Source organism: Delphinus delphis, chromosome 6, assembly GCF_949987515.2.
Source record: "Delphinus delphis chromosome 6, mDelDel1.2, whole genome shotgun sequence".
NCBI classification, from domain to species: Eukaryota; Metazoa; Chordata; class Mammalia; order Artiodactyla; family Delphinidae; genus Delphinus; species Delphinus delphis.
The window spans coordinates 20,235,964-20,240,416 of record NC_082688.1 but is presented as its reverse complement, the minus strand read 5'-3'; the positions used below and the strand labels follow the sequence as shown (position 1 = coordinate 20,240,416).

Genomic DNA, 4,453 nt, shown 5'->3' with positions numbered 1-4,453 from the left:
TCTCTTCCCCTCCACCTGCTGCTGCCACGGCACGGCCCACTGGGGAGGGATCCCGACTGGGGTGAGGGCTGGCCTGAGCAGGCTTTCCTCTCTCCCTGAGGGAAGGTGTGGTCGTCTCGTGAGGATCAGGGTCAGCCAGGAGGGTCCAGCTCAGTGAGCAGCAGAAGCAGAGCCGAAGCTGAGCTGTAGGCGACCCGGCGGAGCGTGAGGAGGGCCAGGCTCGGAGCGGGCAGGCGGAGCAGCAGGTCCCGGCCCGCGGGAAGCCGAGGCGGGCGTCTGTGTGGCGTGACCTGGGCGCGGCTGGCAGCGGGGAGCCTGTAAGAGGCAGGGTAGGAGCTCAGGGCCCCCAACGGGGATGAAGCCTGGCCATGCCACGGCCCTGCTAAGGGTCCTTGCAGGGCTCCGTACTGCTTGGTCATCTGTCCGGCACTAGACTGTGAGCTTTCTGAGGGCCCAGTGCTTTAGAATAAGTGAGCAGGGCTCGCTTCGGCAGCACATATACTAAAATTGGAACGATACAGAGACGATTAGCATGGCCCCTGCGCAAGGATGACACGCAAATTCGTGAAGCGTTCCATATTTTTTAAAGCAATTATACTCCAATAAATATGTTTAAAAAAAAAAAAAAGAATAAGTGAGCAGACGGGACTTTTGGTCCGGGACCCCAGACAACACTGACCTTTCCTAGAGAAGGACTGGGGGCCCTGAGGGGGATGGAGAAGGACGAAGGTCAGACTTAGTCTGCTCAGGGACTTCTTCGGCCCCTTGTCAAGGAGGACACTCAGAACTCAGAAAACACTGTCCCCTCCCCTGACCCTCAGGGATAGCCATGCCCAAAGAGGGGTGGCCACAGCCCCTGGCCGGAGAAAAATCAAGAGATAAAGTTGGCGGCCGTGCTCTTTCCAAGTTCCTCAAGTTCGATTCCGCGTTGGCCCAAACCGGGTTTGGGGTGGGGAGGTGGCTTTTAGAATGTGGGGAGTAGAGGCCTTTGGAACTTCGAGAACCTTGGAAACTTTCGAACTTTCAGCATCTTTAGAAGTCTTCAAATCTTGGAAATCTTAGAACCGTTGGAATCTTAAAATCTGGAGCACTTTTAAGATCTTGGACTCTTGACATTCTGGAATGTAGAGGATTGGAACTGGGGGGTTCTTCTTCTGTTTTCCTTTTTTTTTCTTTTTGGCCGTGCCGCGCGGCTTGTGGGATCTTAGTTCACCGACCAGGGATCAAACCTGGGCCCTCAGGAGTGAAATCACGGAGTCCTAACCACTGGACCGCCAGGGTGTTCCCAAACTGGGACGTTCTGATCTTGGAGTGGAAAATGCCTTTTTGGTGTAGGGATGAACACTCGCCTGCAGACCTGATCCCTCTCTTCCCACCTGTCCTCGGAGCCCAGTGTTTCAAATATCCTGGTCTTGTGCAGCCAGGCTGAGTAACCCCCAGTCGCCCAGATGCTTCTGTCACCTGCCATGTCCATTCCCAGCCTGAGCAGCTTACACATGGGCCACCACACACTACTCTGAGCCATCCTTCCACCTTGGCCAGGGCTGCCTGGACCAAAGTGGGTGTTTGACCCAAGAGCAGCCAATCTTGAAGTTGGCAAGTGGCCGGAGAAGTGGTCAGTATGGTATAATAAAAAAGGTAATATTTGGTCGTAGTCACTGCTTCCTGGCCCAGAGGTCCTAAATCCCTTGAAATTTGTTGTCTTTTGTATGCTAATGAGATGACCCATGGGGAGACCCTAGATAGGTTCAGGATGGGGCTGGCTGTCCTCACCCCCACTTCAACCTCCTGGGAGGGGAGAGAGGCTGGAGATTGAATTCAATCACCGATGGCCAAGGATTAAGTCTATCATGCCGATATAATGAAACTTGAATAAAACCCTCCTAAACAACAGAGTTTGGAGAGCTTCTTGGTTGGTGAATAAATGGACTTGCTGGGAGGGTGGTGTGCCCTAAGAGGGCCGGATACTCTGTGAAATCCCGCTCCCCTCCCCGTCCCCGCCATAGTTCATCCTTTTCCAGTTGGCTGCTTCTGAGTTGTAGCCTTTATAATAAACCGGTAATAGTAAAGCATGTTCCCGAGTTTTGTGAGTTGTTCTACCAAATTATGGAACCTGAGAAGGGGGTTGTGAGAACCCCAGAATTCACAGCCTCAATCCCAGGTTGTCCCTGGGACTTGTGACTGGCACCTGAAGTGGACAGAGTCTTGAGGGACTGAGCCCTAAACCTGTGGGTTCTGCACTAACTCGGCGAGTTAGTGTGAAATTGAATTGCTGGACACCAGTTGGTGTCAAAGAATCAGAGCCCGTGTATGAGAGTCCATTTAATCCAGGGCCTGTCCTAGTGGGGACTTCCAAACCAATCAAGTCCTCTCGTAGGGGGACATTGAGTGTAAGCTGAGAAGTTGGGAGTGACCGCCAAAGCCGAGATACACGAAGGAAAGAGGAACTCTGGGGCTGCAGAGGGTGTGCGCTCACGGGAGCCATAGGCAGGAGAAACTATGAGGAGGCAGAGGCCACAAAGAAACAGAAACACTGAGACGGAGAGGATGCAGTAGGGGACAGTGGTCGGTGGAGGAAGAGGCAGAGAGGGGCTGAGAAGCCTCCACGGGCGGGCACCAGCGCAGGCTACTGCAGGAGACGAAGGACCCGGATCCAAACAACCAGTTCTCCAAAGAGCTTTCCAGACTCCAGAGCCCTGGCTGAGCTGCAGTGGAGTTGCTGTTTCCCTCATTTCCTGGTGTACCCTGATCGCTGGAGGTGATCTGGCAGGGTCTCTGCTCTTTACATGCATCTCACGTTCCAGGCACGTGGGCCTCAACCTGGCTCAGGAATCCCTGGCCCCATCTTGTAGAGAGGAAACTTGGACGTGGGAGAAAGCTATGGGAAAGCATGGAAAATCCTCGGCCCGAGCGGATGGGGCAGCTACCAAGAACAGGGGAGCTGGGTGGGCACAAAGGGAGGTGGTGGGTAGAGCTCGGATGCAGGAGCCAAGAAGCCCAGATCTGACTCTGAGTCACCAGAGGACCCTGAACAAATCCCCCACCCCCACTGGGCCTCAGTTTCCCCATCTGAAAAAGTAGGTGATCTCTACGCCCCATTCCAGCATGAATGTTTGGTGAATTGGTGACACGAGAGGCAACAATCATCTTAAAAAAAAAAAAAATCTGGAATCTTAAAAACCCAATTAGGCAATAAATATTGTCATCATTTGTTTAAGAAACACAACATCAAAAATTTAAGATGATCAATACATTTTTATTTTTAAAATCTTAAATGAAAAGCTGGACAAGACCAGGATATTTGAAACACTGGGCTCCGAGGACAGGTGGGAAGAGAGGGATCAGGTCTGCGGGCGAGTGTCCATCCCTACACCAAAAAGTCACTTTCCACTCCAAGATCAGAACGTCCCAGTTTGGGAACACCCTGGCGGTCCAGTGGTTAGGACTCCGTGATTTCACTCCTGAGGGCCCAGGTTTGATCCCTGGTTGGTGAACTAAGATCCCACAAGCCGTGCGGCATGGCCAAAAGGAAAACAGAAGAAGAACCCCCCAGTTCCAATCCCTCTACATTCCAGAATGTCAAGAGTCCAAGATCTTAAAAGTGCTCCAGATTTTAAGATTCCAACGGTTCTAAGATTTCCAAGATTTGAAGACTTCTAAAGATGCTGAAAGTTCGAAAGTTTCCAAGGTTCTCGAAGTTCCAAAGGCCTCTACTCCCCACATTCCAAAAGCCACCTCCCCACCCCAAACCCGCTTTGGGCCAACGTGGAATCGAACTTGAGGAACTTGGAAAGAGCACGGCCGCCAACTTTATCTCTTGATTTTTCTCCGGCCAGGGGCTGTGGCCACCCCTCTTTGGGCATGGCTATCCCTGAGGGTCAGGGGAGGGGACAGTGTTTTCTGAGTTCTGAGTGTCCTCCTTGACAAGGGGCCGAAGAAGTCCCTGAGCAGACTAAGTCGGACCTTCGTCCTTCTCCATCCCCCTCAGGGCCCCTAGTCCTTCTCTAGGAAAGGTCAGTGTTGTCTGGGGTCCCGGGCCAAAAGTCCCGTCTGCTCACTTATTCTTTTTTTTTTTTTTAACATATTTATTGGAGTATAATTGCTTTAAAAAATATGGAACGCTTCACGAATTTGCGTGTCATCCTTGCGCAGGGGCCATGCTAATCGTCTCTGTATCGTTCCAATTTTAGTATATGTGCTGCCGAAGCGAGCCCTGCTCACTTATTCTAAAGCTCTGGGCCCTCAGAAAGCTCACAGTCTAGTGCGGGACTGATGACCAAGCAGTACGGAGCCCTGCAAGGACCCTTAGCAGGGCCGTGGCATGGCCAGGCTTCATCCCCGTTGGGGGCCCTGAGCTCCTACCCTGCCTCTTACAGGCTCCCCGCTGCCAGCCACGCCCAGGTCACGCCACACAGACGCCCGCCTCGGCTTCCCGCGGGCCGGGACCTGCTGC

At 52.8% G+C, this 4,453-nt stretch overlaps 2 non-coding genes across 2 annotated transcripts; one reads left to right on the top strand and one right to left on the bottom strand.

Annotated features, from left to right (window-relative positions):
- Window positions 1-477: 477 nt before the first annotated feature.
- On the top strand, window positions 478-584 carry LOC132427785 (U6 spliceosomal RNA). Its single transcript, XR_009519992.1, has one exon. It is a non-coding gene; the product is annotated as a U6 spliceosomal RNA (small nuclear RNA).
- A 3,523-nt stretch (window positions 585-4,107) lies between these two features.
- Window positions 4,108-4,214, bottom strand: LOC132427784 (U6 spliceosomal RNA). The gene has a single exon (XR_009519991.1). It is a non-coding gene; the product is annotated as a U6 spliceosomal RNA (small nuclear RNA).
- Between the last annotated feature and the right edge of the window lie 239 nt (window positions 4,215-4,453).